The 27,981-nt window shown below is 39.3% G+C and overlaps 1 pseudogene; it reads right to left on the bottom strand.

Moving 5' to 3' along the window:
• LOC109270252 (ethanolamine-phosphate phospho-lyase-like) overlaps positions 1–3,119 on the bottom strand; it is a 48,787-nt pseudogene extending 45,668 nt beyond the window's left edge.
• Between the last annotated feature and the right edge of the window lie 24,862 nt (positions 3,120–27,981).

The raw sequence follows: 27,981 nt of genomic DNA, 5'->3' as shown, positions 1-27,981 counted from the left end.
GGAGTTTGGAATAATGACACCCATTTTGAACACCTTAACCTCTGTGTTCCTTCCAGTCACACCACAAGGTACTTTTATTTCTATACATGAGAAAAATGAGCCTCTGAAATATTAGGTAACTAGCTCAAGGTCAGAAAAATTGAATTGGTAAGCCTAAGATTTCAGCCCAGGTAGATGCATAACATGAAGATCCATGTTTGTCTTATTGTGACATACTGTCAATCAGTGATGTTTTGTTTATTAAATTCATTCATAATTATTATGAATATATATATGAATATATATGAATTTACATGTGTCTGAATATTTGCACAGTGTTTGTAACAGATTTATTGAATATTAACAAGATACATCGTCATTTTCCTAGACAATAATTTTACCTTGGAAACTTTGTTAGAAGGACTGGATTGTGGGGCGCCTGGGTGGCTCAGTCGGTTAAGCGTCCGACTTCAGCTCAGGTCACGATCTCACGGTCCGTGAGTTCGAGCCCCGCGTCGGGCTCTGGGCTGATGGCTCAGAGCCTGGAGCCTGCTTCCGATTCTGTGTCTCCCTCTCTCTCTGCCCCTCCCCCGTTCATGCTCTGTCTCTCTCTGTCTCAAAAATAAATAAACGTTAAAAAAAATTAAAAAAAAAAAAAAAAGAAGGACTGGACTGTGTGAACTTCTGTCATGAGGGCAATAATCAAATTGGTAAAACAAGTGCAAAAGGGAGTTAACTTTGATCAACAAATGGACTGAACAATTTTAAAGCAATCAATTATCAATCAGTTGACATTTGTTTTCCTTTGTTTCTTTCAAAACACATTTATTGAGAGTACTTCATGTGCCTGGCATTGTATTCTATGCTAAATTCAGCATGACATTTGTCCTTGGGATTTGGGGAGCTTTGAGACAGGGATTTGAAGTGATCTATTGACAGAGAGCTAAAGCTGAAAGTTGAGTAGGTATTAGCCTTAAGAAGGGCAGTTTAGAGGGAAAAAGAGACCAAAAGTGTGGGAATATTCTAAATGACAGAAAGTAAATGAAAAGGATGGAAAATTAAGCAGATCTTGCTTTTTTTTTTTTTCGTTTTTTTTAAGGAACTGAAAGGAGTGCACTGTTGTTGGATACTAGAGGCCTTTGTGTGGGAAGGGAGCACATGGAGGCAGAGATTTAAAAAGGATGAGATTTGTGTATGCAGTACCTTCCTGGTCACGTTAATACAGTTGAAATTTATGTGGTGCCACTGAGGGGAATGCAACAAGTAGGTTTTTTATTTGTTCATTCAGTCATTCAACAATATTCACTAAAGGCTTGTTTTGTGAGCTGTGTGCCAGGTGCTGGCTCATGGGTTAGGAGCTAGACTGTAGTGAATTTGTCATTGTCAGGGCCCTTTCCCTCATGGAGCTTATTATCTGGATTGATGGTTTTGAAAGGTCATTCCGTTGCAACATAAATAATAAACTCTAGCAAGAAAAGACCTGATAGAAGGAGCTGCAGTGGGAAGCAAACGGGAATGGTTGCCTGAGCTAAGGATTCAGGACCTAGCAACAAGGAAGTTGGGGCAGAAATGGAGCTGTATTGGATGGAGGAGGCATTTAGGCCCCAACTCCTTTTTGTAAAGTTAGAATGATGGAGGGAAGGTAGTGTATATCTTCGTCATTGTATTTCCAGTCCTTGTCTACTAACTTAACCTTGAGTCTCAATCATCATCTTTGCTACATCATTGATTATAAACATTCTTGATTTCAGAATGTGCCCAGCATCTGCTTAACCATTAGGACTAAATTTGATGGTTTGGGGTATTTTTTCCTGATTTTCAATTCACAAATAAGTACTATTTACCGAATAATGAATACCTTAACTTTTTGGACGTTTTTTCTTTTGGGCATTATAGGGACATAGTCACATTCAATTAAATACTGCATAGCATGTTAGTGAGTGGTTAGTGAATCTCTCTTTCCTCCGGAATATCTACTAATCTACTCAAAAATTTGTAATCAACTGATGAATGGATAAAAAAATTGTGGTTTATATACACAATGGAGTACTACATGGCAATGAGAAAGAATGAAATATGGCCCTGTAGCAATATGGATGGAACTGGAGAGTGTTATGCTAAGTGAAATAAGCCATACAGAGAAAGACAGATACCATATGGTTTCACTCTTATGTGGATCCTGAGAAACTTAACAGAAACCCATGGGGGAGGGGAAAGAAAAAAAAAGAGATTAGAGTGTAATCACTTCCCAAATTGACAATATACTTGTTATGCCCAGAATTCGTGATCCCCAAAGACCACCAGGGAGCCGAGTCCGATGCAAAAGCAAAGAGCCTTTATTCGAGCTAGCTTGAGCTCAATCCCCTACCTGCACCGACACAGCGGTGAGATACCGGGGAGAGAGAGCAAGTTTCAAAAGCACAAAGGTTTTATTGGGGTCTAGGGGCAGTTGGTGAGGTAATGTCTGTGGCCTCAGCCGATTGGCTGGGGAAGGGTTGTGGCCTTGGCTGATTGTCTGGGGAAGGGTCGGAGTCCTGTTACTCAAGGGAAGGAGGCGTGGTCAGCCGGCGTAGGTCCGCCCCTTCATTCCCCCCTTGTCATGTAGCTTACAGACCCAATCATGGGACCGGCTGCATTTATGGTGACAAGCAGAACAGAGTTTGGAGGTTTACACAAAGTTCTGGGAACTGAGTGTCCCTGGGGTGGCTCTGGGAGGTCTGATTAAGTATTGTACCCGAGCTGGTGTCTATGATCTGCCAGGTGATGTTTTGGGGGGCGTGGGGACTCCCGGCAGCATGAGCAATGACAAGCAGAATTAACAGAGTTACCAATATTAGGTGGGTCGAATGCACTGTAGCTTGAACTTGAGAGGGTTGTGTTGGTCCCGATTGATGGCCCATGGCGTGACGAAGTCCTTCCGGATCGAGGAGGGGTCTGCTGGCCGAACGTGGGTGTGATGGACCCAGGTTGGGATGCCGTCTACTTTGAGAGCGGTGGGGGTTGTCAGCACCATGATGTAGGGTCCCTTCAAGCGTGGCTCGAGGGTCTCTCGGTGGTGCCTCTTGACGTAGACCCAGTCTCCTGGCCTGTACTGATACGGTGTCAGGGTCGGGCCAGCCTCGTAGATGGTACGGAGGCATGGCCAAATGTCCTTGTGCACCATCTGGAGCCCTCTCAAGGAAAGAAAAAGTTCTTGATCTTTAAACTTAGCAAGAAGGTTGGGAATAATAGGGGGTGGCCTGCCAAACATGATCTCGTAGGGAGTAAAACCCTACTAGTATAAAGAGTGTTCCTAACCCGGTAAAGGGCATACAGTAGGAGAGTCACCCAGTCCCCACCAGTCCCCATGGTTAATTTGGTAAGGGTCTCTTTTAGGGTTCTGTTCATTCTTTCTACCTGTCCTGAGCTCTGGGGCCTATAAGCACAATGTAATTTCCACTTTGCCCCCACCGCCTTGGCTACTGCCTGTGTTACCTGCGAGATAAAAGCTGGTCCATTGTCTGATCCTACCATGGCAGGAAAACCATACCTGGGTAAGATGTCTTCTAGTACCTTCTTAGCCACCATCTGAGCCGTTTCATACTTGGTTGGGTATGCCTCCACCCAGCCAGAGAAGGTGTCTGTAAATACTAAAAGATATTTATAACCATACTTTCCTGGTTTGACTTCAGTGAAGTCGATCTCCCATTGGGCTCCCGGTCTGGTGCCTCTGAGCCTGGTTCCTTTTATATTTGATGTGGCTCTCGAGTTGGTGAGTTGGCAGGTCTTGCAGGCAGATACAACTTGCTCTAATATTGAGACTCCGAGCAGGTCTGGCAGCATGAGCTCCTTGTTAGGTGTATACCACCATCCCTTTATCTCCTGGGCCATGGGGAGTTTCTTGATCAGCTGTAACTCCTCCTGGGAGTATTTGGGCTGGTCTGGTAAAACTGGGTCTCCCAAGTCCAGTAGTTGTTAAGCTGTTTTCTAGCTCCCAGCATCAGTGCCTTGGTGAGGGCTATGAGCTCTGTTCGCTGGGCTGACATTCCGGAGGGTAGAGCCTCCGCCCATACGGTGTCTGTTTCGGTGACCACTGCTGCACCCGCATACCTGTGTTCGTCTCGCACATAGCTGCTGCCATCAGTGAACCAAGTAGCCTTGGCATCGGGGAGGGGTCGGTCTGTCAGGTCCGTCCGGAATCCATGTACTTGTTCCAGGATTCCCGCACAGTCATGTAGTGGAGCACCTAGGTCAGGGTCGGGAAGCAGGGTTGCAGGATTGAGGGCTGCACTGGGGTGGAACCGCACTCGTAGAGGGTTGAGTAGGAGGCTCTGGTACGTGTGTTGCTCATCCATCTATCAGGAGGCTGTTTCAGAACCCCTTCAATGGCGTGTGGGGTTGTGATCCAGATCTCCTGTCCTAGGGTCAGTTTGTCTGCATCCTTGACTAGGAGTGCTGTCGCCGCAATAATTCTTAGGCATGGCAGCCAGCCGGCAGCCACTGGGTCTAGTTTCTTGGACAGGTAAGCCACCGGGTGGTTCCAGGGGCGTAAGGCTTGAGTTGGAACCCCTTTTGCTATTCCCTTATGTTCGTCTACAAAGAGGTGGAAGGGCTTCGTAATGTCTGGTAGGCCCAGGGCTGGGGCACTTAGGAGGGCCTTTTTTAACTGATTAAAGGCAGTTTCTTCTTTTTCAGCTCATTTAAATGTTTTCCCCTCTTTGGTAGCTTCATATAGGGGCCTGGCGATCTCAGCAAAACCTGGAACCCAGAGGCGGCAGTAGCCAGCTGATCCTAAGAATTCCCTTACTTCTCTTTGGGAGGTGGGAATAGGGATCTTTAGGACAGTTTCTTTTCTGGCATCTGATAACCGCCGCTGTCCGCCCTCCAGGATATATCCCAGGTAACTTACCCTCTCCCTGCATATCTGAGCCTTCTTCACGGATGCCTGGTACCCTAAGGCCCCCAGGGTAGCCAGCAGGTCCTGGGTCCCTCGCTCACAGTCTTTGTCCATGTCGGCAGCAATCAGGATGTCATCTAAGTACTGTAGAAGGGTGAGGCCAGGGCGCTCCCTTCTGTACTCACCCAGGTCCTCGTGTAGTGCCTCGTTGAAGATGGTGGGCGAATTTTTGAATCCCTGAGGCAGCCGTGTTCAGGTGAGTTGCCCACTGTAGCCCTCCTCCAGATCATGCCACTCAAAGGCGAACAAGGGTTGGCTCTGGGGTGCCAGCGGCAGACTGAAGAAGGCGCCCTTTAAATCTAGTACAGTATACCAGACCCTGGAGGGCACCAAGGAGCTCAAGAGAGTATATGGGTTGGGAACAGTTGGGTGTATGTCCGTGACCCTCTTATTTACTTCCTGGAGGTCTTGTACCGGTTGATAGTCATTTGTGTGAGGCTTTTTGACCAGCAGTAGGGGGGGTGTTCCAGGGAGACTGGCAAGGAACTAGTACCCCTAGGCTTTGTAGTCTCCGGATGTGTGGCTGGATCCCCTTCCGGGCCTCCTGAGACATGGGGTATTGTTTGATCCTTACTGGACTTTCTCCTGGCTTGAGCTCTACCAGGACTGGGGTCCTGTGAGCAGCTAGTCCTATCCCCCCTGTCTCTGCCCAAACCGAGGGGAATTCTTGTAGCCATCTGCCTCTCTCGGGAGGCATATTATCCTCTCTCGGGAGCACCTCCTGGTGGAGGCGGTATTCATCCTCCAGTTTCATGGTCAGGACCTGGATGGGGTGGCCCTTGCCATTGGTGAACTGAGGCCCCCCCTTGTCTGGAAGTTATCTGAGTTCCAATCTTGGTCAGTAAGTCCCGTCCTAACAGTGGGTAGGGGCATTCTGGTATTACCATAAAGGAGTGGGATACCCGTCCGGTCCCCAAATCTACCGTTCTTCGGGTAGTCCATGAATGCTGGCTCATACCAGTTGCTCCTTGTACCCAGGACTTCTTGCTGGCTAGTTTTCCTTGTGGGGTGTGGAGGACTGAATGTTGTGCTCCGGTGTCGACGAGGAAGTCAACAGGGGTCCCCTCCACTTTAAGAGTTACCCTGGGTTTGGGGAGAGGGTCTGAACCCCGACTCCCCTAATCACTCAGTTCATCTAGCTCTAGGACTTTTACTCGATCAGTCTTGCTTCCCTTCCCACCGGCCCTTTTCGGACAATCTCGGGCCCAGTGCCCTCTCTCCTTGCAGTATGTGCACTGATCTTTCTGTAGCCTCTGCTTCCCCCCCACTTGGTGGTTCCTTTACCTTTTCTTGCTTCGTCTGCCAGCTGCCAGAGACGGCGGTCTCGTTCCTCGGGGGAAGTCAGCAGTGGTAGCTAGTAGTATTCTGGCCAGGTCTCGAGTCTGCTTACTGCTGGCAGCCGCCATGGCATGAGCCTGCTTGTCCTCAGGAGGCTCCCCATTATTATATACCTTTTCGACTACCACCAGTAAGTCCTGCAGACTTTTTTTCTCCTAGTCTATTTTCTGTAATTTTCTCCTAATGTCTATGGCCGATTGGTTTACAAAGGCCATGATAACAGCTGCCCTGCTTTCTGGAGCCTCTGGATCCATGGGGGTATAGGTCCATGTTCCGTTCTAAAAAGGCAGCTGGAGATTCATCTTTTCCCTGTTGTACATTTCCTACCTTGGCCAAATTGGTTGGCTTTCTAGCAGCCATTCGGAGACCCCCCCATTAGAGTCTGGCAGTAGACCCGGAGCCTCTCCTTACCTTCTGCCGTGTTGAAATCCCACTGGGGCCGATTTAAGGAGAAGGAGGCATCTATCTGAGCCTGGTTGGTGGTGGGATTCCCATCTGTACCCGGAACTAGTTTTTGGGCCCCATTGAGGATTCTTTCTCTTTCTTCAGTCATGAACAGGACCTGCAAAAGCTGCTGGCAATAGTCCCACGTGGGCTGATGGGTAAAAAGAACAGAGTCTAATAAATCAATAAGCTCTGCTGGTTTCCCAGAAAACTTAGGCTTCTGAGCTTTCCAATTGTAGAGGTCACTAGTGGCGAAAGGCCAATAGTGATGGGGCTGATTCCCCTCTACGTCTGGGGGTCCGGTGGCTCACAGGGGCAGAATAGTGGAGTCAGCAGCGGAGGCGGATTGCTCCCTCTGAGCCCTTTGTCTGGTAAAGGGCGGGCTTCCCACTGGAGTGTTTCCACCTCCCGCTCTCGGAACAGTGTCTGCCTCCCCTGGAGGGGGAGGATGGTGTTCTTCCAGCATTCTAGGGGGTTATACGGGGGAGGAAAAATTAATTCTTCTTTAGTCCCCCCTTGTAGGACAGGGTAGAGGGGTGCTGAAGGCTGGGTAAGACTTTTCTTGTTTTCCTTCTTCTTTGTCCCCTGCAAAGCAAGAATAGGTTTTGGCTCAGGAGGGAGTGGGGCTAGGAAGGGCTTAAGCCAAGAGGGTGGGTAGAGGGGTAGTCTGAGTCTGTCCCATAACGTCTGTCCAGTAAGTCCACAGAACAAAACAGAGAAACACAGAAACAGACAAACAGAGGGCCGTTAGAAACAGTCTTCCAACTCTGTGGAAGCAAAACTGAAAGCTAGCTCAGACCTTTGAGGGGATTCCACGTCCCTCCAAAACCGATGAGGGGATTCCACATCCCTCCAAAAAGGAGGATCAGAACATCTTCTGAAATTCCCAGCCCGTGGTCCTCCAGTGTGTCCACTTAGACCACGTTGGGCACTACCAGAATTTCAGAAATGAGCTCACACAGAAAAGACAGAACGAACAGACACTAACCATGGCCAGTCAGGCTCTCCGGGGTCTTGGGGATCCCGGGCCAAGCCCCCAAATGTTATGCCCAGAATTCGTGATCCCCAAAGACCACCAGGGAGCCCAGTCCGATGCAAAAGCAAAGAGCCTTTATTCGAGCTAGCTCGAGCTCAATCCCCTACCTGCACCGACACAGCGGTGAGATACAGGGGAGAGAGAGCAAGTTTCAAAAGCACAAAGGTTTTATTGGGGTCTAGGGGCAGTTGGTGAGGTAATGGCTGTGGCCTCAGCTGATTGGCTGGGGAAGGGTTGTGGCCTTGGCCGATTGTCTGGGGAAGGGTCGGAGTCCTGTTACTCAAGGGGAGGAGGCATGGTTGGCCAGCGTAGGTCTGCCCCTTCATACTTTAGTAACCATTTGTACATTTTTTTTTTTTTTGAACTGTGCAATTTGTTCTTCTCTCGGCAGGTTCTGTAATACTTCATTTGTGAATGCTGGTACTCCTTCACAGTATTTAAAACAAAATATTCAAATAGATATTTGAGTTTTACCCCTACCCTTGAAAGAGAAAGTAAATAAATTTGCTTCTTTTCTGTTTTTCTTAATTTTTAAAGTTATATTAAGTTTATAGAGGGCATGCTTTTAAAATTACATTTTTGGCTTTGCAAAAGGAAATATATTCAACAATCTAATAATTTTTAAAATATTAAAGTTAGAATATAATTATAATTTGTAAAATAACTCATTCTTCCACCAGATTCTTGAAACAAAAACATAGACCCTATATTCATACTCCTGTTTCCAGGTCCTCATTCTTTTGGGAAAAAATGATATTTGGGAATTTGAAAGGTTCCACCTTTATATTTAGATCTGACAGAAATTTAAGAATAAATTCTATTCTTAAGCCCCCTGACAATTTTATTTTTTTTATTTTTTTTATTTTTTCAACATTTTTTATTTATTTTTGGGACAGAGAGAGACAGAGCATGAACGGGGGAGGGGCAGAGAGAGAGGGAGACACAGAATCGGAAACAGGCTCCAGGCTCCGAGCCATCAGCCCAGAGCCCGACGCGGGGCTCGAACTCACGGACCGTGAGATCGTGGCCTGGCTGAAGTCGGACGCTTAACCGACTGCGCCACCCAGGCGCCCCCCCCTGACAATTTTAAATATGTCTACACTTAATTTTTTATTAACTGTGTGTAGCTTGTTAATACATCTGATGGAAATCACAAGATTCTGTTGTGATATATTTGTATTTAATTTTTGTTCGGCTTAATTTTTTTTTTTTAATTTGGCTGTTTATTCTTCTAATGTTTGTTTATTTTTGAGAGAGAGAGAGAGAGAGAGAGAGAGCATGAGCAGGAGAAGGGCAGAGAGAGGGAGACACAGAATCTGAAGCAGGCTCAAGGCTCTGAGCCTGGTCAGCGCAGAGCCCAATGTGGGATTCAAACCCACGAATTGTGAAATCATGACCGGAGCTGAAGTCGGACGCTTAACCAACTGAGCCACCCAGGTGTACCTGGCTTCTATCTTAAATGCTATACATTCAAATTTCAGTACCATTATACTATAGATCATGTAGAAAAAGTTGAACAGTTTTGGAGGAAAAAAGAGAACTATTTCTTTAAATTGTCATAGTACTTTAAAAACTGTGTAACATTTGAAGTGTATGACAGAAACATTTGATATTTCTTAGACATCCTAAGGTCACTCCCATTTCTAATTTGATGAACTTCTTTATACAAAATTCCAACCTTATTTGCCCTATCCATTTTTTCTAACTTCCTTTTCTTCTTATTTTTAACAATATACTTAGCACTACAGTTGCATAAATGGAAAATTTAGAATAAAAATCCTCAACCAAAACTTCCATTTTGCGCATTTCATTTTGTGTCAGACAATTCAGTTTTTACAAGTATTTATAGCCTATAGTAATTAATTTAAGCTAACAAGTACCTTAAAAGATCAAATATTTTAAATTACTAATAAAAACAAGCATTTAAAACTATTCCTATTTACAAAGTTGGACTATTCTAATTTAATTTTCATCTTGCCTTTAACACTTTGAGGGAAAAGTTTATAAAATAATCTGAAGATTTACATTGGGAAATTAATGGATATTTATGGATACTAAAGAGTAGCAAGGAAAAAGTCTTCTTTTCTGGATAGTAGTTTCTAAAAGAGTATATTTCACCTATTCCTCTGGTATTAGTTCTATGATAAAATTTTCCTTGTAGAGGGGCGCCTGGGTGGCTCAGTCGGTTAAGCGTCCGACTTCGGCTCAGGTCACGATCTCACGGTCCGTGAGTTCGAGCCCCGCGTCGGGCTCTGGGCTGACTGCTCAGAGCCTGGAGCCTGTTTCAGATTCTGTGTCTCCCTCTCTCTCTGACCCTCCCCCGTTCATGCTCTGTCTCTCTCTGTCTCAAAAATAAATAAACGTTAAAAAAAAATTTAAAAAAAAATTTTCCTTGTAGAAAGTTTTTATGTAATTCAGCCAGGCTTTCCTTATAATTTGTAAGAAGATGCCTTATAACTGAAACCTATAATTTATGCTTATGATTTATGTCAAAGTCAAATACTTTTCTATTACTTTTAAGAGTCTTAAACATTTTCAGTATTAAAAAATGTATTATTTTCCCATTCAAAATCATTTCTGCTTTTAATATTCAAGCACGATAGGTAAGTGGTTGTTCTCCAAAGAAATTAACAACTATGGATTTAAAATTCTGTTTCATTTTTTTCTTATAAAATCTTAATATTATCCTTTTGGCTTTATGGAGGTGGACCATAAAATTGGCTGATAAACAAGTTAAGAAGTTAATTTTACCTTTATGTGTAAAGGTAAAATTTTCCAGATACGGAAAAATCAGGCTTCATTAACTATGCAGACTGTATGACTCTTCTCCATATTGCATGCTCTCGAACATAGAGGGCGCTGTTACATTGATGAAGACCACCATTTCAAGCAGTGATGTTTATAGCTCCTTTTAATGGCGAGGCCATCAGCTCCAATGTGTTTCATGACTGCTATGCATTAATCATTTTGCCTTTCTCTCAGTAAATATCTTTTTCATAATGCTTTAATGAAGTTCTTTCCATAGGCTTTTATCTGAGATAAGTAAAGATGTGAATGTGAATGCATGGATGTATTTATGGAAAGCATTAGCTCATATGTTCAATGCTTCATGGCTTCCCGACAGTACCACTCTTAATTTTTAACACGTATAATATATCGTGACAAAAATCAGTCAACATGAGTCACTAGACATTAAATATTAAAAATTATGGAAAGACTGATAACTTGCTTTGACATTCTGGAAAAGCACACATTTTGTCACATTCATGCCAGGAAACGGAGACCAATATATTTTGGCTGAGTGATGAACAATATTTCTGGCAATACATAAAATAGCTCCAGTTAGTTTTTATGTTGATCATTCCAAGAAAAAGAAGGTTGTTTAAAATATTGTGATTTTGGAATGCGTTGATCTTAAAATTTTTATGTAGCTCATTTGAGAATAGAGATATCTAATCAAAGAACAGGTAGGATACCTGTGGATGTTTTCTAAAGTGAGAACAATCAGAAGAAAGGCACCAAATTCTCAATTTGCAATACTATTCACTTCTCTCCTTAAAGCTATTAATGTTTTACTCATTCTTAAATGCTGACTTCGCATGTTACCACCTGCATGGCTGTTTTCCTATGGTAGAATTCTCAGAGATTGGCCCAGATCCTGGGAATGAGCCTTAGCATACAGCATATATTTTTGTAATGATTAGGAAATATAGCTATTTCCTATATTTATCATCTGGCTTTATGTGCAATAAATGCTAGGCCAAAAACATGTAAACAATACATGTATCAAGAGACTTAAGCATGTTTGTATGTTTAGATACTATAGCCCCATTGTCTAGAATCTCTATTCAAAATAATGTTCTGAGAGAGTAAAGATACCCTCATGAAGAAACAAAATATTTTTGCAATTCTAGAAACATCACAAATAATTAAGAATGGTAGACTACTCAATGTGGTATTATAGAGATAATATATGTTGTATGTTATATATGTATGTTTGTGTGTTTTAGTGGTTAAAAGACAGATTCTAGAGTCTGAGAACTTGGGTTCAGATTCCAACCCAATCATTCACCAGCTATATCATCATGGAAAAAGGATAATCTCTCTGCCTCAGTTCACTCATGTAGAAAATAGGTATGAAAACAGTCTTTAAAACTACATTCATAGGATTTTTGTAGGAATTAAATGATGTGGTCCCAGGTAGAATGTTTAAAAGTGTGTCTAGATCATATTAAAAGGTTGCTAATGTTATTTTTGTGGTTTTTCACATTTAAAGTGGTATTTTGTAACGATATATTTGCATTTACCAGCAGCTAAGTCTTAACCTCTATCTATATGCTCTACAAAGGAAAGATATTACCAAAGCAAACTTTAAAAAGATGAATTGGTGTGTGTGTGGTGGCTTTTGAGAAGGATGAAAATGAAGGAATGCTGACCAGTTAAAAATATACTGCAGTACTGAAGTGAGGTCATATTAGAATATTCAGTCATGTCTTATCTCTGTCTGCAAAATATAGAGACATCAAAAGTACCCATCTATTATCATTTGGTCTTTTTGCTCCATGTTGTACTTTAATTATGATGTCTGCATATCATATCATAATGTTCCAGTAGTGAGTTCTGTGGTGTTTTATGTGTCTTTTGATGGGAAGAGATATGAATTCACAATTTAGAAATCCCATCACTACAAAGTTAGCCTTCTACTGGTCACTGAAAAGGTTGCTTTTCATTATAGTTATATCTGTCTGTCTATCTATCTATCTATCTATCTATCTAGATATGGAATTTCATCATGTAGTCTAGACAGATAGATAATGAAATTTCAAATCATTCTGCTTATCTTTTACAACTTACTCCTCACCTCATGCTACTCAGCCACCTGGTGTCTGTGCTGTCGTTTGGACACTAAGTGTCTCTCATCATAGGGCTTTATCTTGTCCCACATTTCCCAGCTTGTCAGGGAGTCAGTGTCATTCATTCCGATCTGCTTAAATGTCACCTACTAGAGAGGGTTCCGATAACTGCATCTATGAAAATATTATCGCCATCCCATAACTCCAATTTTTTAAATTTTTAAGTATTGCATTTTATCACAAACATAAGTTATATCTACCTAAATTGTGAATGTCTGGGAGCTCCTGGGTGGCATCTGACTCTTGATTTCAGCCGAGGTCATGATTTCACACTTTGTGAGGTCAAGCCACGCATTGGGCTCTTCACTGACAGTGTGAAGCCTGCTTGGGATTCTCTCTCTCCCTGTCTCTCCTCCCCTCTCTCTCTCTCTCTCAGAATAAATAAATAAACATTTAAAACAATTGTGAATGTCTGTCTTCCCCCACTAGTGTACAATTCTACTGAAGCATGAGCTTTGTCTGTTTGCTTTTATGTCACTTGCCCCTAGAATATGAGACTAGTCAATTAAGACATATTAAGAGGCTGACTGATTATGACCAGTAATTTTTTTGTTCAAACCCAGACGAAATTTCTATGCAATTTGAAACTGTGTAAATTGTAACTAGGTAAACTGGTGTCTTCTATAGATAACATCAACCAAGCATACTTTAAAAAGTTGCAGTACTATTCGTAGCATTTCCCAGTATTTACATACACACTGTTCTTAAGGGGGGAATTGAGCTGAATCTCATCATTGAGATTATGCAGCAACTGGTGAGGGTCAACATAAGCATCAGAGGAAACATAAGAATTAAAAATTGCTCTAAAAACCAAACAATGATTTGTTCCTATTTTTAAAAAGATGAGTATATTTAGAAATAAAGGGGGAAATGACATTTTACCTGACCTAAATCTTAATTTATATACTGTTCTAATTATCTGATGACCATTTTCTCAGTTGAAAAATAATTATATTTCGGATTATGCCACTACAATAAGATTTCTTACTTTGTCTTCTGGTTAAATGGTGTGAGCTGTGCAAACAAAGTGAAAAATGCTAGTGCCCAAGTGACTACTCCTGTGTATTCATATTTTATGGTCTTTCTTTAGAATAAAACAGTATTTCTCTCTGAGGGAATATGTCATAAATAACAAAACCTTAGAGACCACTCCTTTAGACTAAAAAGCCCTCTTGGCTTTCTAGAACAGAAAATAGTGACATAATCAGAGAATCTCAAGTATAGAAATACAATTAGAAGCATTATTCCGTTGATTCACCACATTCTTAAATCAAAATAGGGCTTTTGTTTCAAAATATAATCTTTTTGTTCCATTTCCTATGTGGAATCCTTGTTTCAATAACTAAAGCACTCTTTAGTGTTTGAACTATTAAATAATTGAAAACTTTTTTTTTAATTTGTTTATTTTGAGAGAGACAGAGACAGTGTGAGTGGAGGAAGGGCAGAGGGAGAAACAGAATCCCAGGCAGGCTGCTCACTGTGAATGTGGAGGAGCCCAATGCGGGCTTGAGCCCACAAAACCATGAGATCATGACCTGAGCCGAAACCGAGAATCCAATGCTTACCCGACTGAACCACCCAGGCACCCCTAATTAAACAACGTTTAATGATGAATGAAAATAAAGACAACATCAAGTCAGTAAATCTTCATAAGTGCATTCAGAGACCTGTGAAGAGAGTTGCCTCATGCTGTGATCTCTGTAAAGATAGGGTACCAAGGTTTGAAGACATTGACTTTGGAACCAGAATCCCCCTCATTCAAATCTCAGCTCAACCACACACTAAGAGTGTAATCTTTGGCAAATTACTTAACTCCCTCTCATCTTAATTTCCTTATAAATAAAACAGGGATTAATAATAATACCTGGACATAGAGGTTATCTAAAGAATTAACTGAATAGAATATTTGGTTCATTATAATCATATAAAAGCGTTTTTTTTAAGTATTTAATATGGTTTTTTTTTATCTCTACAGAAATTGCCAATTATTTTGGGAATATGAGGTTGTTTTCATCATTTATCTTAGCCAGTTAATTTGAAATATTTCTATATGATGGTTCACTCTCTGTTTCCAGCACCAAAAAAAAAGGAAAATAAATATTGTATATAATTCATTCATTACAATAAATATACATGAGTATCGCTGAGTCTATATTTAAAGGATGTCAGTGTAAGAGTCATAAGTTATCCCTATCCTGCTGATAGCTTGATAAGACATCGGGTCTTCTTTAACTACTCTTGAGCCTATTTCCATAGTGACATTGACATGACCATTGTAAATATTTACTAACCGTACTTCATGCCTAATAACAAGAGAAGTTCTGGGAAGGAAGTGGTAGTGGATATAAAAAAATGTTTTTGCCATAGTCATTGTCCCCTAAGGAATAGAAGAATATTCAAAATGCTATTTATTTTTCAGAAGTGCAGGTTAATTCAGTTAACATTATTAATGTTATATTTTATGATATTTATTCTCACTTACTAATGAATTTTCAGATGCCTTACAAAACTGAGAAAGTCCTTCATGAAACTTAGTGAGCAGCCTCCTTGGGGGAAATTATCAGTTTACAAGTGCTTTTTTAAGAAGGAAGTATTATACTGTAATTGGAACTTTAATTGATGCCTTGATATCCATACATTGGTAAATAAATGGCCTGCTGCTGAAAATAGAAAGGTATTTACATGAATGAAATGTGCATTATTTATTTACGTTCTTCATAATATTTTACACTCTTAAACTCTCTTTTCTACCTCTCTCTTCCTCTCCCTCCTGAGCACACACAAGCATACACACACACACACACACACACACACACACACACTCATCTGATGTATTCTGAACAGAAAATCTAAATGGTCTATTCATTGAGAGAGAAGCCACATAGGAGTATAAGGTCTGAAAAATTCACTCTGGAATCGTATTCAAACATGGTGCATGTTCAATGCTTATATGATGTTTGTTGTGAATTAGCTGCAGTTAACTACAGGACTCAAGTAGTACCTGTTAACAGCTTCCCCCCCTTTTATTTTATATCCAGCTGTGCTTTCCAAGTCAGTTTCATATAATTGGCAATTTTTCTTTGAATATGAAAACAAGAGTTAAAATCACAGTATACCTCTGCTATTGGCACTTTGCCATTTGGTGTTTATTTTACACCTTTTTCACTGTGAGAAAAATCTGATGTATAACCAATAAGTAACTTGCTGCATGTACTTTAAGATGAATCCTTCATGGAGCATTTCCTTTTGCTTTACTTCCATCGTTCAGTATGTGCCCTTTGTCTTTGCTCCTGGTAATATGAGTCCTACACGAATTTGGTGTTCTGGTTTTGGTTGGTGGGTTAGATGACTCAGTGTTATCAGAATTTTTCTCAGCAGGTTCACTGCCTCAAGTTTTTCTGTCAGTTTTTTCTAAAATATTTTCTTTACATTTTTTTAATTTACTTTGAGAGAGAGACAGTGAGTGAGAGAGAGAGAGAGAGTGAGTGAGGGAGGGACAGAGAGAGAGGGAGAGAGAGAATCCCAAGCAGGCTCTTCATTGATAGTCCCTGATGCAGGGCTTGAACCCATGAGCGGTCAGAACATTACTTGAGCTGAAATCAAGAATTGGACATTTAACTGACTAAGCCCCCCCCAGGTGCCCTTAAAATATTTTTAGCAATAAAAAATAAAAGCAAAAAATTTGAAGGCAAAATTGGAAAAAGCTAAAGTTAATCTTATACAAATACTTTGCACAACTTATTTAAATTATTCGAGTTTATTTCTGCATTAGAATATGTGAAACCAGAGGGCAGGCATAGAGTTAAGCTGTGTGCTGTTTACTAACTCAGCTGTCTACTGACTATCATAGCATGTTTGTAGAGATTAAGGAAAGGAAGAATAATAAAGGTTAAGTATACAGTAATTCCATGGTATATTGTTAAGACCTTAAATGTCAGATAATGTAGGTGTATATGTCCAACTTTGTAGCAATTGTTCAAATGTGATCAGATTGTGTAGTTGGACATGAAGCCTGCAATAAGTGCCCATTTAATAAAAAAACTCGTTAAAGATAATTCTTTTTATATCAATCAGAAATCTTAGATATAAGAAATAAAAATTAAACCTGGCTGAAGTAAGCAAAAATTGAGTATATTAAAAGATCCTTGGTGGCAAAAAGAATCACTGAATAGCCTCTAGGTGAAAGTCAGAAAATGTAAACATGGAGTCCCATCCAATGTCAAGACAAGTTAAGCCTGCTCCGTCATGGCTGAGGACTAGACATTACTTCCAGTGCCCTGACTCTAACCTTTCAGATTTGTTTACTGGAGAAACCACTGCCAGAAATGACTTTCTGCAGCAATACTTTCTTGGAACATTAGCTACAGATTCTAAGACCAGGGCAGCTGTATGTTTTGGCTAAGTCTAAGGCATATTCTGTGCTTTAAAAGCACGTGATCATGAAAATAAGTACAAGCTCACCTCATTTTATGGCACTTTACCCTGCTTTGCAACTATTGATTGCATTTCTTACAAATTGAACGTTTGTGTCAATCCTACTGCAAGCAAACTGATTGGTGCCATTTTTCTAACAGTGTTTGCTCACTTCATGTCTCTGTGTCACATTTTGGTAATTCTCACAACATTTCACTTTTCCATTATTATTATGTTGGCCATGGTGATCTTTGGTCAGTAATCATTGATGTTATTGTCATTGTTTTGGAGTGCCACGAATCATGCCCATATAAGATGGCAAACTTTGTTTTCTATTTTAGAAATAATTTAGATGAAAAATTTTTAGAAGAATTGAAAGCACATTAACATTAATAAACTGTGTAGTAATGAGCATTTCATGTAGAATGGGCTATTCCTTCTTCATCAGATGTGGGTTTTTTTTTTAATATTTCAAGTTTTTATTTAAATCAATTAATATATAGTGTGTTTTTAGTTTCCAGAGTAGAATTTAGTGATTCACCACTTATGTATAATACCCAGTGTTCATCACAAGTGCCTCCTTAGTACTCATCACCCATTTAGCCTATCCCTCCACCTACCCCCCTCCAGAAACCCTTAGTTTGTTCTCTATAGTTAAGAGCTTCTTATGGTTTGTCTCCCTCTCTTTTTTTCCCCTTTTCCCGTGTTCAGCTATTTTGTTTCTCAAATTCCACATATTTGTGAAAGTATATGGTATTTGTCTTTCTCTGACTGACTTATATCACTTAGCATAATACACTCTAGTTCCATCCACATCATTGCGAATGGCAAGATTTGGTTCTGACGGCTGAGTAATATCCCTGTGTGTGTGTGTGTGTGTGTGTGTGTGTGTGTGTGTATGTGTGTGTGTGTGTGTATGTAACCTCTTCTTTATCCCTCATCAGTAAATGGGCATTTGGGTTCTTTCCATAATTTTCTATTGTTGATAATGCTGCTATAAACATTGGGGTGCATCAGCCATTTTTGTATCCTTTGAAAAAATACCTAGTAGTGCAATTCCTGGATCATAGGGTAGTTCTATTTTTCACATTTTGAGGAACCTCAATACTGTTTTCCAGAGTGGCTACACCAGGATGCATTCCCACCAACAGTGTAAGATATTTCTGCTTTGTCCAAATCCTCACCAACAACATCTGTTGCTTCCTGCATTGTTAATTTTAGCCATTCTGACAGGTGTGAGGTGGTATCTCATTGTAGATTTGTAGTTCCTGATGATGAGTGATGTTGAGCATCTTTTCATGTGTTTGTTAGCCATTTTTGTGTCTTCTTTGGAAAAATGCCTATTCATATTCATGTCTTCTGCCCATTTCTTACCTGGATTATTTAGTCTTTTGGGTGTTGATTTTAATAAGTCCTTTATAGATTTTAGATACTAACCTTTTATCTGATATGTAATTTGCAAATATCTTCTCCCATTCCACAGGTTGCCTTTTAGTGTGTTGATTGTTTCCTTCACTGTGCAGAAGATCTTGTTGAAGTCTCAAAAGTTCATTTTTGCTTTTGTTTCCTGAACGATGGTCAACTTAATAGATAAATGTTGTGTATGTTCTGACTACTCCACCAACTGGCTGTTCCCACATCTTTCTTTCTCTCTCCAGCTTCCCTATATCCTGAGACATAACAGTATTGAAACTAGGTCAAGTAATAACTCTACAATGGCCTCTAAGTGTTCAAGTGAAAGAAAGAGTCACATGTCTCTCACTTTACATCAGAAGCTAGAAATGACTAAGCTTAATGAGGAAGACATGTTGAAGGCCAAAGTAGGCTGAAAACTAGGCCTCTTGTGCCAAATAGTTAGCCAAGTTGTGAATGCAAAGGAAAAGTCCCTGGAGGATATTAAAAGTGCTACTCCGGTGAATATATGAATGATAGGAAAGTGAAACAGCCTTATTGCTGAAAGTTTAGCAGTTTAGATAGAAGATCAAACCAGCCACAACATTCTTTTAAACCAAAGCCTATCCCAGAGCAAGGGCCTAACTTTTCAATTCCATGTAGGCTGAGAGAAGTAAGGATGCTGCAGAAGAAAAGCTTGAAGCTAGGAGAGGTTGGTTCATGGGAAATAAGAAGCTATTCCATAACATCAAGGTATGAGATAAAGCAGTGAGTGTTGATGTAGAAGCCAAGACATGTTATCCAGAAGATCTAGCTAAGATAATTAATGAAGGTGGCTACACTAAACAATAGATTTTCAATGTAGATATAATATCCTTTTATTGAAAGAAGATATTATCTAGGAATTTCGTAGCTAAAGAGGAGAAGTCAATGCCTGGCTCCAAAACTTCAAAAGGCAGGGTGATTCTTGTTAGGGGCTAATGCAGCTGGTGACTTGAAGTTGAAACCAGTGCTCATTTACCATTCTGAAAATCCTAGGGCCCTTAAGAATTATACTAAAGTTACTCTGCCTGTGATCAATAAATGGAACAAGAAAGCCAGGATGATAATACATCTGTTAACAACATGGTTTTCTGACAATTTTAAACCTACTGTCGAGACATGCTGCTCAGAAAAAGATTCTTTTCAAAATATTACTGCTCATTGACAATGCACAATGATCGGTCAAGAGCTCTGATGGAGATGTACAATGAGATTAATGTTGTTTTGCTGTGTGCTAACACAGTATCTATTCTGAAGCCTACGGATCAAGGAGTAATTTCCACATTCGAGTCTTATTATTTACAAAATAGATTTTGAAATGCTAGAGCTGCCATAGATAGTCATTTCTCTGATGGATCTGGGCAAAGTAAATTGAAAACTTTCTGGGAAGGCATCACCATTCTAGATGCCATTAAACACATATGTGATTCATGGGAAGAGGAAAAATATCAATATGAACAGGAGTTTGGAAGAAGTTGATTCCAGCCCTCATGGATGACTTTGAGGGGTTCAGGACTTCAGTGGGAGAAGTAACTGCAGATGTGGTGGGAATAGCAAGAGAACTAGAGTTAGAAGTGGAGCCTGAAGATATGACTGAATTGCTGCAATCTCATGATAAAACTTTAATGGATGAGGAGTTGCTTTTTATGGATGAGCACAGAAAGGGAATTCCCTTTTGAGGGAATCTTCTGGTGAAGATACTGTGAAGACTGTTGAAATGACAGCAAAGGATTTAGAATGATACACAAACTTGGTTGGTAAAGCAGCAGTAGGATTTGGGAGGATTAATACCAATTTTTAAAGGAATTCTACTGTAGGTAAAATGTTATCAAGCAGCATCTCATGCTATAGAGAAATCTGTCTTGAAAGGAAGAGTCAATTGATGTCTCAAACATCACTGCTGTCTTATTTTTACAAAATTAACACAACCACCCCGACCTTCGGCAATCACCACCCTCTTTGATCAGTGGCCATCGACATTGATGAAAGATGCTCTACCAGCAAAAGGACTGGGACTCGTTGATAGCTCAGAGAGTGGTTAGCATTTTTTAGCAATAAAATATTTTTAATTAAGATATGCACATTGTTTTTTTAGATATAATACTATTGCACACTTATTAGGGTATAGTATAGTGTAAAAATAATGTTTGTATCCATTGGGAAACCAAAAAATTCATTTGACTTGCTTTATTGTGATACTTGCTCTATTGCAGTGGTCAAACCAAACACACAATATCTCCCACAACATGCCTGTATCTGGCATGTTCAGCTTCTTCTTAGTGTTACTTCTCCCAAGATTGGTAAAGGGGATCTGGTAGTCCATCTAAAAGATACTACTTCCCCTCTACTTTTTATCTATCTTTTTGTAGAACTCTGTGCTTGAGTCTGATGGACTTTTCAACTTGTTATTTACTGCTAAGATGTGATGGAAGTAAGGTGAAAAAAAAATCCTTATGACTTCTACTTGAGTCTTCTGGGACACTTACTTTGGAGTTTCTCACTTTAAAACCCACCTATCATACAGTGATAAGTCCAGGACACATAAGAGGCCATGTGTTGATGCTCCCATCAAAAGCCTCACTTGAACTTCCAGCCAATAGCCAGTTTCAGTTGTCAGCCACTGCCATCCATGTGAGTAAGCTGTCAGATGTCCAGACCAGTCAAACTTGTAAGACCACTGTAGTCTCAAATAACACATGACTGCCACCCCTCGAAAGAGATCACAAGCAAGAACTGGTCAACTGAACCTAGGGAATCCTCAAACCATGAGAACCCATAATACATTGTTGTTTAGCCACTATATTTTGAGATTGTTATGCAGAAAAGATATCAACAAAATACGACAATTCCACAAACGTAGAAAAAGTTTAAGATTCTGGGCAGAAGGAAAGGAGGGAAGAAGAGAGGGAGGCAGAGACAATGAAAGAGAAATGATTACTACAAATTTCACAAATTTACAAAGTATACCTGGTTCTGATTTCATTTAACCTATCAAACATAGCATAATATTTTTTTAAAACACTAACATTTCTTAAATGACAAGGACTACTAGAAGCCCTCTTGCAGAGATTTGTTTCTTGACTGTTCATAAATCCATCACCGTTCTTTGAAAGATACAACTATATTTCAAAAGATAAAAAATAATCAGGCTCACAGAAGATAAATAATTTGCCTAAGATCACATAGTTAATTGTTGCCAGAGGCAAGTTCTAGACTCAAGTCTTTATGAATCCAAAGGCAAATTTTAACTTCAGTATATTGCCAAATTTGTCCTTTCCCTCTTTTATTCAATAATGTGAAACTAGTTTGATAAAGTTTATTTATTTCAAAGAAAATATGCAACATATATCAGCTCAGAACTGATTGCTTAGAATTGCACATGTGATTTTGGGAAGACAACAGTAATACCTGGTGATCTATAATACCAATTATATTTCTAGTTTTATGAACAAGGCTTGCTAAGAGTCTCCACACAAATTATTTGCTTTGAAACATGCTTGACTAGTGCTTCTGCCAATATATGCCTTCAGAGCCATTCTGGAGACATGCAAACACCCACTTATCCATAGTATGTGCCCACCAACTTGAGTTGGTGTAAGAATTTAGATGTAAGTATAACAACGAATTGTGGGGTGAAGGCAGAGAGGGCAAGATTGCTCACACTCACTATTTATTTATAAAAAATAAGTAATGTAGTGGGAGCATTATTTGTCAGTTTAGCTGGTGTGTCAAATTGAATGATTATGGGGTCACACAGTGAAATACTTACTAAATAAATTAGCCTTTTTGTAATGAACCTTTGTATTGGCATTACTGGTAGTTAATTGTTGCAACAGGACAGTTATAACCATGAATAAATACAAGCACATTATTTCCTAATAGCATGCTAAACTAGAATCAAAACAGGCATAGATAAGCATGGATTAAAGTTGAATGGCAATTAAATAAACACTGACACATTTTCTGATTTGTCTTCTCAAATGACTCAATTGGTTAAAAGCCGTTAGAATCAGAAACAGTGCTGAGAATAAAAATTCAAAAGGTATTCATATTTACAAAACTTATATGGATAGTTAATGAGAAGCCTTAGAGTCAAAAATAAATATGAAATTATGTATTTTTGAGCTTTCTTAGCATTTATTTTTTAATGAAATATATATTTTTGAAATAGAAAAATTGGATAATTTTTCCAGAAATAAAGAAGATATCATCAGTACTAACCTATAGGGAGTATATTGTGACTACAAATTAAAATAAAATGATCACTTAGTGAAGTTTAACATCACCGACTCTTTATTCTGGAGAACTTTGATATTGGCACAGAATGTGTAGACTTTAATTTCTCCAAATTTACAAACAACATCTTTGTATCCCCCTTCTCTAGTTATTGGTCTACTTCTTTTTGATCAGCACAACTTTCTTGGAACCTTTCCTTCAGCCAGAGCAACATACTATCTTTTTAATCTCTTCTTCCCTACTTATGCTTCCCTGGCGGTCTAATTTGGTATCTTCTCCACATCTCTGAGCCCTCTAAAATTCAGAGTGCTGTGGGAAAACATGCTAACCAACCTGAATGCCGGCTCCTTCCCCTGGGAAAGACTGAAACTCGTCTGCCACTACCTTAGACTCATAAGAGCGGATCAGAATTGTGCCCTGCCTTCCCTGTGCACAATATTTAACAGAGAAGCTATTCATCTCAGAGGAAAATGAGCTCACAAAACAAAATAACATTTGCAGAACATCTCTTTCAAAAGAAAAGGAAACTTTATGTTTACTTCTAGGAGTTGTACAGTCTTGGGTCTTACATTTAAGTCTAATCCATTTCGAGTTAATTTTTGTGAATGGCATAATATAGGGTTCTAGTTTCATTCTTCTTTTGTTGTGGTTCCTCATTAGATCCTTGTAACTCATTTATATTATAACTGAAATTTTATACCCTTTTACCAAACTGCCCCTATTTTCTCCATCCCTGGCAATCACTTTTCTGCTCTGTTTATGAGTTTGATATGTATTTTTTTAATTCCACAAATAAGTGTTACCGTGCAGAACTTGTCACTCTCTGTCTAGCTTATTTCGCTTAGCATAATGCCAGGGTCCACCCAAGTTGTTGCAAATGACAAGATGTTCTTTTTTAAAGCTGAATGATGATAGTCCATTGTATCACATTTTCTTTCTTTGTTCATTCATTGTAGACACTTAGGTTGTTTCTGTACCTTGGCTATTGTGAATAATGCTGCTAAGAACATAAAAGTACAGATATCTTACCAAGATAATGATTTTGTTTCCTTTGATAAATACCCAGAAGTGGGATTGCTGGATCATATGATAGTTCTATTTTTAATCTCTTGAGGAACTTCCATATTTTTCATGGTGGCTGTACCAGTTTACATTCCCACCAACAGTATATAAGGGTTCCCTTCACATCCTTACCAACATGTATTATCTCTTGTCTTTTTAATAATAGGTATCCTAACAGATATGAGGTGATACCTCATTGTGGTTTTGATTTGTGTTTTCCTGATGATTGCTAATCTTGAATACCTTTTCATGTACCTATTGACCATTTGTATGTCTTCTTTGTTTTTTTCTTTATTGAGGACCTGGACAGTATGCCAACTACTAAGGAAGTAAAGATGAAAAACTTGACACAGATCCTATTCAAACAAAGTTTATAGTCTGGGGGGCCACCAAACAAGAAAACAGGAAGCTACAACAGAGGCACAGTCTAACACAGCGGGTTCTTAAACCTGTGGGCCTCTGGAGCCAGAATGCCCAGGTTGTGAATCTGTCTCTTCCTTTTACTAGATCAGTGACTTTGGGCACGTGACTTAACCTCTGCACACCTCAGTTTTCTTCTCTGTGAAATGGGAATTATAATAGTAGTCCCCGTCTCAATGGATTGTTTTGAGGATTTATATAAAGCACTTAGAATACTAACTGACATAGTAAAAGGCACTATGTAAGTATTGATAAGATCTAAAAATGCTAAAGATCAAGGATATAGGAACATAAAAGACATGCCTGACCCTCCTTGTGGAATCCGGCAAACCCAAAGGTAGGTGGGAGTTGCCCAGCCAGGCCTGAGTCTGGCCTTGCTATAAGAAGGGTTCAGACCTAGGTTCATTTCCTTAGGTGCCAATGTCTCCTCCCCAGCTTCAAAGTTTTACCACCACCATTTATTAAAGAGACTTTTCTTGTTCTGTGTGTGCGCTTGTCACCCCTAACAAAGATTAGTTGACTGTATATGGTGCTTTTATTTCTGGGCTGTCTCTTCTGTTGCATTGGTCTATGTGTCTGCTTTTGTGCCAGTACCATACCTGTTTTGATTACTATAGCTCTGTAATAGAGTTGGAAATTATAAAATTGTGCTGCCTCCAGACGTATTGTTTCTTAGAATTTCTTTGGTTCTTTGGGGTTTGTGTAGGTCCATACAAATTCTAGGATTGTTGTTTCTATTTCTGCCCCAAATGCCATTGGAATTATGATAGAGATAGCAATGGATTTGTAGATGGATGGGTTACTTAACTTAATTGTAATCATTTCACAATGTATACATATATCAAATCATCATGTTTTACACTTTAAGTGTATGTGATTTTATTTGTCAGTTGTACCTCAATAAAGCAGGAAAACAAAACAAAACAAAAGTACACTCCATTACAATTTGTATCAGGAGCAGAAACATCAATACAGAACATCCTATTTTATAGTAACCTAATAATCACACTAAGTTATATAAGGAAATATATTTTCATAAAAAGGTAAAAAAGATCCAAGTAAAATATTAGTTATGAAAAATGTGAGAGTTGAAATACAGAATTCAATAGATGGAACAGATAAAACTGTAGACTAGAAAATTGTCAAATCAGAATTAGAAATCTCACTGAAGGAGACACCCCAAAAGGGAAACATAAGACATATGAAGTATAAAAATGGAAATGTGCTATTCAGATTATAGGAGTCTCATAATGACTGGGGTATAAAAATGAAGAGAAAAAAATATTTGAAAAACCACAGAGATAAGTCTAATAAGAAAATAAAGCAAGAAAACGATATGGTACTTATTAAACAATAAGACACCTTTTGCTATTGAAAAGGCTGTTGCATCAGCAAAGAGGAGAGATAAATAACACTTCAGTCCTTAATATAGAGTGAAATTTACAACATGAAAGACAAACAAGATTATAAGGAAAAAGAGATGACAGATAAAAGAGCAAGACAAAGGAGATGGACAATAGCTTATACCATGAATGAGAGAAGATGGCAGAATTGTATTTCTAAAGTTTGAGGGAAAAGGATTTAGAATTTTATTGCAGAAAATTGCCATTTAGATAGAGGGTATGAAAATATATTCTTGGCTATGTAGGGCTGCAGAAGTTCTGCAACACAAAAACCACACTGAACACAGTTGTGCATGAAGCACAGAAAAATAGAAGACACCGATTCAGCATATATTTGAAAAAAAGATGAACAGATACCTTAGTAATGTTTGTTACTTTCTTAAACTTATCTAGATCTATCTAGGTACTTATCTAGATCTATCTATGTATCTATTCATCTATGTATCCTTCATAACCCAGCCTTAGAAATCTAATAGTATGATGAAGTTGGAACGAGATCAAGAGTTTTAAGAATGTAGAAAGTTATTTTAGTTTTAGGCTGAAAATAAAGATTCGAATTTTTTTAAAGGAAAAAAATGGAAATATAAGAAATCACAATAAACATATAGTAAATTATGTTATTGAAGCAGACTTAAATATATTGATATAAACAATAGGAATGGACTAAACTCACCAGTTGAAAGACAAGAATTGGCAAATATAATAATAAAGGCTTGGAGTACATCAATACTCTTCTTTCTTTTTCCTTTTTTTTTTTTTTGTCTGTACTCACTTCTGTGTGATGATATCATTTAGCCTCATGGCTTTAAAAAAAAATTTTTTTTTTAATGTTCATTTATTTTTGGGAGAGACAGTGCATGAGCAGAGAGGGGCAGACACAGAATCCAAAGCAGGCCCCAGGCTCTGAACTGTCAGCACAGAGCCCTACAGGGGACTTGAAACCAGGAACCATGAGATCATGACCTGAGCCAAAGTCAGACGCTTAACCGACTGAGCCACCCGGGTGCCTCACTAACCTCATGGCTTTAAATACCATTTAAATACTGATGCCTCCAGATTTTATTTCAAACCTGGACTTCTCAAAACTCTAGACACATACCCAATTGCCTGCTTAACAACCAGAACAAAACAAAATCACAGGATCTGTCATTAGAAGAGGTAATGGGATTATAATCTGAGGTGGTCAGTGAAGGTTTCATTAGATAATCGTATTCATAGGGAAATTTGAAGAATGAATATGGGGAAAAGTTTAAGTTGGGGTGGAAGCAGAGGACTTTCAGGGGAAAAGGAACAGACTGAGCAAAGGCTCTGAGGTAGGAAGGAGCCCAGCATCAGAGGAATTGAAAAAAGGTTGTTGTGATGATGGTCACCAGAGAAGAGGAGGGTGGGAGATTGGCATAATGGGTGAAGGGGAGAGGGAGATACAGGCCTCCAGTTATGGAATGAATAAGTCATGGTTATAAAAGGCTCAGCATAAGGAACGGTAGCTATGCGTGTGGTGAACGTAGCATAAAGTGTAAACTTGTCAAATTCACTAAATTTGTGCACCTGAAACTAATGTAACATTGTGTGTCAACTATAGTCAGATAGATGATAGATAATAGATAGATAGATAGTTTCCACATTGTGCACACTTAGATGTGACACCCTGAGAAGGACATAGTGTGGCTGAGAATGTATAATTCAATATATAAATCAATGTATAATTCACAAAATCATCAAACTGAAAATGAGAAAAATTCTATTTATTTTTTTTAATGCTTATTTATTTTTGAGACAGAGAGAGACAGAGCATGAATGGGGGAGGGTCAGAGAGAGGGAGACACAGAATCCGAAACAGGCTCCAGGCTCCGAGCTGTCAGCACAGAGCCCGACGCGGGGCTTGAACTCACGGACCGTGAGATCATGACCTGAGCCGAAGTCGGCCGCTCAACCGACTGAGCCACCCAGGTGCCCCAGAAAAATTCTATTTAAAAAATTAAACGGGGGACTCTGTTCTTCCAAAAAAAAAAAAAAATGCCAGTATCATAAAAGACAAAGAAAGTTTGTGGACATGGTTTAGGTTAAGGAAGATTAAAACAATTACATGCAATACCTGACCCTAAACTTGATTTCATACTTGTTAGAGAAAAGGAAAACAGTCTATGAAGAACATTATTAGATTAAGCAACACAATTATTGTATGCACAGTGAATTAAATAAAAGTATCTGTAAAAAAAAGGGTGTCGTGGCCATATGTGAGCACACTACAGAAAAGTGTTACAAATGTGGCTCTAAAGATGGCCAGGGCCAGAATCCTCCAAAGCCTTTGAACTTCTTTAAAGATTTTGATCTTTATCCTTATAACAATGAGAGGGGATTGAAGGG

The sequence above is a fragment of the Panthera pardus genome, unplaced genomic scaffold, assembly GCF_024362965.1.
Source record: "Panthera pardus isolate Hobbes unplaced genomic scaffold, ASM2436296v1 HiC_scaffold_6, whole genome shotgun sequence".
Lineage (NCBI taxonomy): Eukaryota > Metazoa > Chordata > Mammalia > Carnivora > Felidae > Panthera > Panthera pardus.
Note: the sequence above shows the minus strand (reverse complement) of the source record. Positions and strands in the feature narration are given on the sequence as shown.